Consider the following 8,433-nt stretch of genomic DNA (forward strand, 5'->3'; position numbering starts at 1 on the left):
AAACCAAAAAAAGAGAGGGCATGCTGTATGATTTTATTTACATAAACTAATCTATAGTGAGAGAAAACAGATCAAATAGAATACAGAACATTTGCTTGGGGTTTGAGGCCTGAGAAATACAGGAGGGAGGAATAATGTAGAGGAATGGGGAACATTTTAGGGGTGATGGATATGTCCAATATCTTTTTCTAAAGATTTATTTATTTATTTATTTATTTTTAGAAAGAGGGGAAGGGAGGGAGAAAGAGAGGGAGAGAAAAGTCCATGTGTGGCTGCCTGTTGCAGGCCCCCACTGTGAACCTGGCCCACAAGCCGGGCATGTGCCCTGACTGGGAATCAAACCCATGACCCTTTGGTTTGCAGGCCAGCACTCAATCCACTGAGCCACACCAGCCAGGGCACATGCCTTGTACATGTCCAATATCTTGATTGTGGTGATAATTTCACATGTGTATACATATGCCAAAACTTATAAAACTGTGCATAATACTGTGGGAAAACATGGATAAATTGTTATAATTTTTAACTGTGGGGGGAGGTGCCTAATAAATATGATTCAGTACTCAGAAATTAGAAAAAGAATGTATGGATAAATTGAATACATTAAAAGTTTGCATGGCAAAAGCATTTAAAAAGTCAAAAGACAAGCCCTGGCTGGCGTAGCTCAGTGGATTGAGCGTGGGCTAGGAACCAAAGTGTCCCAGGTTCGATTCCCAGCCAGGGTACATTCCTGGGTTGCAGGCCAGAACTCCCAGCAACCGTACATTGATGTCTCTCTCCCTCTCTGTCTCTCTCTCTCCCCCTCCCTCCCTTCCCTCTCTAAAAATAAATAAATAAAATCTTTAAAAAAAAAAGTCAAAAGACAAGTAAATTTGGAGAGACTATAATTCATATTACAGAAAAAGGATTAAATCCCTTGTGTAAAGTCTTCTACAAGTCAGAAAGAAAGCTTAATCAAGAATTCAAAGTTTAAGCATAGTATTTAAATATATAATGATAACCAAAAGAAAAATTGGAAATAATGTAAATAACAAAGCACATAAGGAGGGAAAGAAATGGAGAGACTCTCAGTGAGCTATATTTCTCATCATTCATAGCGGTTAACAGACACTGAAAAAAATAATAGTCATGCACCCATAACATTTCGGTCAATGCACTGTGTATATAATAGTGGTCCCATGAAATTATAATGGAGCTGAAAAGTTCCAACTGCCTAGTGACATCATAGCACAACAAACCCATGTGTTTGTGGTGGTACTGGTGTAAAGAAACCTACTGTGCTGCCAGTCATATAAAAGTATAGCACATACAATTATGTACAGTTCATAACACTTGATAATGATAATAAACGGCTATGCTACTGGTCTATGTATTTACTATACTGTACTATTTATTGTTATTTTGGAGTGTACTCTTTACTTACAAAAAAAGTTTGCGCCGTGGCTGGTATGGCTCAGCAGATTGAGCACTGGCCTGTGAACCAGAAAGTCTCTGGTTGGATTCCTGGTCAGGAGCATATGCCTGGGTTGTTGGCCAGGTCCCCAGTAGGGGGAGCTCGAGAGACAAGCACACATTGATGTTTCTCTCCCTCTCTTTTTCCTTCCCTTCCCCTCTCTAAAAAATAAATAAATAAAATCTTTTTTAAAAAAGCTTGCTATAAAACAGTATGCCGTGTTACTCCAACAGCAACCTCATACTTCTCTTGTTTACCTGATCTACTGATTGCCTCATTTCTCTTGAGCTTGATGAAATCTCGTGTTGTTAACCTAAGCATACAGTGTTTATAAAGCCTATGGTAGTAACATTCTAGGCCTTCACATACACTCTGCACTCATTCACTGACTCACCCAGAGCAACTGCCAGTCCCACAAGCTCTACTCATGGTGATAGCTACACAGGTACTTGTACAGGTATACCATTTTTTATCTTTTATTCCATATTATACTATGCCTTTTCTAGGTTTATATATGTAGATACACAAATACCACTGTGTTACAGGTACCGGCAGTGTTCAGTGCAGTAACATGTTGTACAGACTTGTAGCCGAGGAGCAGCAGGCTACACCGTCCAGGTGAGTAAGTGCACTCTCTGATGTCTGCACAATAACAAAATCGGCTAACTTCCTCAGAACATGTCCCCATTGTTAATAGGTGCATGACTGTAGATAAAACAGGAGACAGTAGTGTAAGCAGAGGGTTTATAATTATAGCACTAACCACCAAAAGAATTAAAAACAAACCTTTGGGTGGCAAGACATAAGGGTGCGGGAGAGGTTTAAGAAATAAAGCAGGAATTTTTTTCCTTTTTCCATTTAATACCATTACATAACTTTTCAATTTTTTTTAACCAAGTACATGTATTACTTTTGTAAGAGGTATTTCTTATAATTTATCTTTTTAGTTTTGTTTAATTTTAGGCTTAATGCATATAAGGAAGATATAATGTGTCTAGTTTTAAAGTTTTATGGTCTACACATTTATGTTTTCCAGATAAAGCTAAGCCACTGCCACAGCCTGTCTCCACACAACCTTATTTTCCAAGGAAACACTAAGTCACATCCAAAAATAACAGAGAGGCTATTTAAAGCTTTACTGCAGTGTCATGAAAATATCAAAGGGGGATTCCACTCATAATACATAACAAAACCCCTTAAAACCTTCTGCCCCTCACCTTCTCTCTATATCTTGCATCATGTGGTAGCTGCTCCCCAAATCTCTGTCCTCCTTCTCTCCAAACTGCCACAAAGCACTGCCCACCCCACTCATACTTTCCCTCCCGGGCCTATTCGCTCCACAGTCTCTACTGGTTTCAATATAAGTCAAGCTTCCCCTGCTGTCCGTTTCATCCCTTACCACAAGGGCCTTTCTTCTCAGGCTGGAGAACTAGCATTATTGTCATGTTATTAGTAAAAGAAAATCAAATTCTCATTTCCCAACACTCTACCCCAAACAAATCCTTGACACATATGGTAACCTGCTGGAATTTAGTTACAATGCTGTAAGGTTCTCTACTATAAGCACCTCAAGGTAGAAGCCAGGTTCCATCCATCTTTGCATTCGCTGAGCCAAGGACTTGCTTCACCCATAGTGGTGCTTCACACAGCAAATGCACATTGAACTGTTGGACTGTAACTTGGAATCCAGCTTTTAAGGGAGTCAGTGGGGAGAAGAAGAGGAAAGAAACAAATGTGGACTGAGTAGCAGCCAGGGAGTGGACACTACACCTGTACAGTGGTGATCCATCTTTCTACCTTCCTTCCCAGATCAGTAAGTCTCAAACGGAAGCAGGAAGACAGCTGTGCGGGTGTCCACGTAACTTGACAGAGCCCTCCATGTGATGCTATTATTCCCAACTGCATGTGCAAGCACACACATCTAAAGCATTCTAACACTCCTGACACATACAAATTAGGACACTTACAAACAGTGATATGTCCAATACATGGTCTGGCCATTAGCTGTTGAGGATGGGGGAGAAAGGTTAAGAGCCATTGACGGAAACTGCATGTGTGCGTTCCATGTGTGTCTGCAATGCATACATACCCAAAGATGCCCACTAGATGGCAAACCCACATCTCAAATGTTAACAATTACTGCGATGCCCCTGCTGGGCATTTTAATAATTCAAGCCAAATTTCTATGAGGTCAAGATATTGTATACAGTTTAAGGAGTATGCAAGTTAACTTTGCAGTGATAACTTATAAATAATTTATAGGAATACAAGTTAAACTTATAGCTCCACAATTTCTAAAATCTACTGTGACTTATTTTCCATGCAAAATATAGCATTCATGCAGATAAATTACCTTACTAGACCATCTGAGTTCATATTCAGGCTTCAAGTCAAGTTCACTGTGGGACTAAAGAAGTGGTAAGGCCAGAATTAGCCCCAGAATAGTTTAACTCCAGAAGTTAGGCATTGCAGGATGAATATGCACCTCTTGCCTAGGGTGAGAGGTAAGGAGCGAGAAGTGCTAGTGTCCTTCCCCCTAGTTTTGCAGACGCCCCCATCCCACATCACTGTCAGACCCAGCTGACACTGCCCTGCTGAAAGTTCTCCTGTGGTTCACCACAGCAGGGTCCACTCCGGACTCACACAAGCTAGCTATGCCACCAATCTCTTCCACACCCAACACTTCCCCTTCCCTCCCCTTCCCTGAACAAGTCCTGGACTCACACAGCTCTGCATCTCTAGGAGTGCTATCCTGAAAGTCTTCTCTCCTGTTATCTGCAGCAGCAACTAATTACTCTTCAAGTCTCTACCATGGTTGCCTCCTCTAAGATGCTCTATATGACTTTGCCAGGCAATCAGGCTTTCTGACTTCAGTGCCCCCTCCATGCCATTTACCTCATGATATGGCAACCGCCAGTGTGCCTGGCTCTCTTGCCGCTAGAATGAGCCCTCCATGAGGGCGTGGAAGGTGTCCTTGCCACTTGGTGTCCTCAGCACCAAACCCAGTGTCTGACATATAGAGGACACACAGTACATCTGATTGACTGAATCAGTGAATGAATGCTAAGTATAAATAGCCAGACTTTGCAGACTCTTAAAAATTGTAGAAGGGATCTAACTTCTACACTGAAGCTCTTGCAGAGGTGTGGGAAGGGATGGAGGAGCAAGGGACCAAAGCCAGAGAAGGCCACTCAGGGAAGCTGCAGAGCTGCACAGTGACCACACCAAGCTGCCTTTCTCTGGTGTTTTAAGAACAGTTCTTCAAAACATTAAAGTATGTGAAAAGGAGTCACCCCAACATCCCATATCCCACCATCTTCTATAATCAGGGGAATCCCTAGCTGTTTTTGTAACTATTTCCCTTGCCCTCCATTGGAGCCCCTTTCTGAAATGAGCATTCATTGTATAAAATTGCTTAATGCCAGTGGCAGCTGGAAATACAAATATTTCCTAGGGGAGTCTATCCAAAGACGACTTCTGAGATTACTTAGGCTGTTACTAATTTGTTCATTAGAGTAATAGGTTCCAATGCAGGACTGAGGGCTAGCTTTGCTCCTCAAATATACTGGGTACATTAGTTTCCTAGGGCTGCAATAACAAAGTACTACAAACTGGGCGTCTGAAACAACAGAAATTAATTCTCTCGTAATCATGGATGCTAGAAGTCAAGATCAAGATGTTGGCAGTGTTGGTCCCCTTTAAGGGCTGTGAGGAAGAATCTGTTCCATGCCTCTCCCTGGCTTCTGGTGGTTTCCTGGAAATCCCTGGCATTCCTTAGCTTATAGAAGCATTTCTCCATCCTCTGCCTCATCTTTGCATGGCATTCTCCCTGTGTGCATGTCCGTAACCAAATTTCTAACCTTTTATAAGGACACCAGTTTTATTGGATCAGAGACCCGTCCTATTCATTTGACCACATCTTAACTTAATCACATCACAACATCATAACCACCCTATTTCCAAAGAAAGGTCACATTCTGAAGTACTGAGGGTTAAAATTTCAACAATGAATTTGAGGGAGACACATTCAATTCATAAAATTGGCCATATTTTCTAGAGCAAAAATCAGGACATGTGCTTTGGCATGTGGTTTAACAATGGGGCAGAATGTTTGAAAACAGGATTGTCTGGGAAATGTGGGGGTTTAGGGAGGATCATTTTTTAAGAGTAAATCCAGGCATATACATGTTAATCTGAAAGGTTTTAAAACATCCCTAGGAAGATGACCAACTGAAGAAGTTCTTCTACATACCTAGAATTAGAGCAGAAACCTGTGGCTACTCCAAATAATCAGGTCCCAGGAAATCAGAGAGGACTTCCCATGAAATCAAATCAATGAGATGGATAAATATACTTGACTACACACCTGCACCTTATTATTAAATTTATCCTCACCTCAGGATATATTTTTATCGATTGATTGAGAAAGAAAGAGAGAAGCATCAATGTGAGAAAGAAACATTGGCACTGGCTGGGGTGGTTCAGTGGATTGAGTGCCAGCCTGCAAATCAAAGGGTTGTTGGTTTGATTCCCAGTCTAGGGCTCATGCCTGGGTTGTGGGCCAGGTCCCCAGTAGCGTATGCATGAGAGGCAACCACACATTGATCCTTTTATCCCTCTCCTTCTCCCTTCCTTCCCCTCTCGAAAAATAAATAAGTAAAATCTTAAAAAAGAAAGAAAGATTGGTTGCCTCCCGTACACTCCCCAACCAGGGATTAAACCTTCAACCTAGGCCTGTGCCCTGACCAGGTATCAAACACGCAAACTTTTTTGGTTTACAGGATGAAGCTCCAATCAGCTGGGCAATGCGACCAGGGTCACGCACCTTATTTTGCAGAGCTGTGCAAGTAAATAAGATTTGTTTGCATTTGACTAGCTTCTTTAAGGATCAGTGTGGAAAATTAAATACATGTGTACTGAGGGCAGAAGAAAACATTCTGTTTTCTGAAATAGATATAAGATTTTTTCAAGTGTAATTTTTATTACAACTGGTATCATTTCCTTATCACCAGTAACTCCTACAAACTTGGAAACACATATCCAAAAAGTATACTAAAAAGCAACAAGAATATATTACCCAACTTTAAAATATTCACAATTTGGGGGGTTAAATTATATATTGAAAGCAACATATTTATAACCTATTATAATAACTTCTATCCTGAAACCAATTCCTGCATACTATGTTCTCAAGATAAGAATACATACAAGTCTCAGGACACCAGGGGTGTAAGAAAAGTAGAGTACCAGTGAGACCCACTTGCCAAATAGCCCACCTTAGGCAATATAGCTTCTCTGACAGAAGATATATTCTTACCCAATTTACCCTTTCTGAAAAGTTTTCCAGGTTTTAAGCAGTTAATATACAGGGTCTGTCCAGAAGGTATCCAGTCTTGTAATATGAAAAAGTAGAGACATTTATTGAAGAAGATACAAGATACAAGGAACATTGTATGTAGGACAATGATGCCTCATTGGCATCATTGTCTTCGAAGTAGGCACCTTGGGACCTCACACATTTCTCCCAATTGCCATCAGCTGCCCTGTCACATTTTCCTGAATCTCACTGATGGTCTGAAATCTCTTCCCTTTCAAAGGTAATTTTAGTTTTGGAGAAAGCCGGAAGTCACAGGGTGCCAAATCTGGGCTGTAGGAGGGGCTGAGTCACCTGGGTGATCTAATATTTTGCCAAAAATCTCTGCACGAGACTTGATGCGTGAGCAGGTGAATTATCATGATGAAGCTGCCAATGACCAGTTGTCCACATCAGTGGCCTTCTGAATGATCTGAATAATTTCCATGGAAGAATGTTCAAGCTTAACGCAAAATTTGATGCAGATTTGTTGCTCTACTTGCTCAGTCATTTTGAATGTGAGGGCAACACAGTGCACATGCTCACTCAACAACATCTACTGCCAATTTTCACTCCCAGCCAAGATGGAGGTATAGGTAGATACACTTTGCCTCCTAGCACTACCAAAAGACAACAACAAATTTAAAAACAAAAAATAACCAGAACTGCCAGAAAATCAAACTGTATGGAAGTCCGACAACCAAGGAGTTAAAGAAGAAACATCCATCCAGAACAGTTGGAGGGCTGGAGATGGGCAGCCAGGGTGGAGAAGACTCAAGGCAAGGCAGTGGCTGGTGGAGCAGGCAATTCCATATTTGCATGCAGATTAACTGGGAGGAACAACTGGGGGGTGAGATAGACTGCACAATCCAGGGTTCCAGCATGAGGAAATAAAGCCTCAAAACCTCTGACTGAAAAAAAATATGTGGGGGTTGTGGCAGTGGGAGAACCTCCCAGCCTCACAGGAGAGTTCATTGGAGAGACCCACAGGGTCCTAGAACATACGTAAAACCACTTACCCAGGAATCAGCACCAGAAGGGCCCAATTTGCTTGTGGGTAGCAGAGGAAATGACTGAAAGCAGGCTGAGAGCTGAGCAAGCAACATTGTTCTTTCTTGGACTCCTCCCCTACATACAGTACCACAATGTAGCAACATGAGTTGCCCCGCCCTGGCAAATATCTAAGGCTTCGCCCCTTACCAAGGCACACCAAGACAAAAAAATACGGCTCAAATGAAAGAGCATATCAAAGCTCTAGAAAACATACAACTAAGTGATGAAGAGATGGCCAACCTATCAGATGCACAGTTCAAAACACTGGTAATCAGGATGCTCACAGAAATGGTTGAGTATGGTTGCAAAATAAAGGAAAAAGTGAAGGCTATGCAAAATGAAATAGAGGAAAATATACAGGGAAGCAACAGTGAAAGGAAGGAAACTGGGACTCAAATCAACAGTTTTGAGCAGAAAGAAATAAACATTCAACCAGAACAGAATGAAGAAACAAGAATTCAAAAAAAATGAGGAGAGGCTTAGGAACCTCCAGGACAACTTCAAACATTTCAACATCCAAATCATAGGCGTGCCAGAAGGAGAAGAGGAAGAGCAAGAAATTGAAAATTGATTT

The sequence above is a fragment of the Phyllostomus discolor genome, chromosome 2 (assembly GCF_004126475.2).
Source record: "Phyllostomus discolor isolate MPI-MPIP mPhyDis1 chromosome 2, mPhyDis1.pri.v3, whole genome shotgun sequence".
Classification (NCBI taxonomy): domain Eukaryota; kingdom Metazoa; phylum Chordata; class Mammalia; order Chiroptera; family Phyllostomidae; genus Phyllostomus; species Phyllostomus discolor.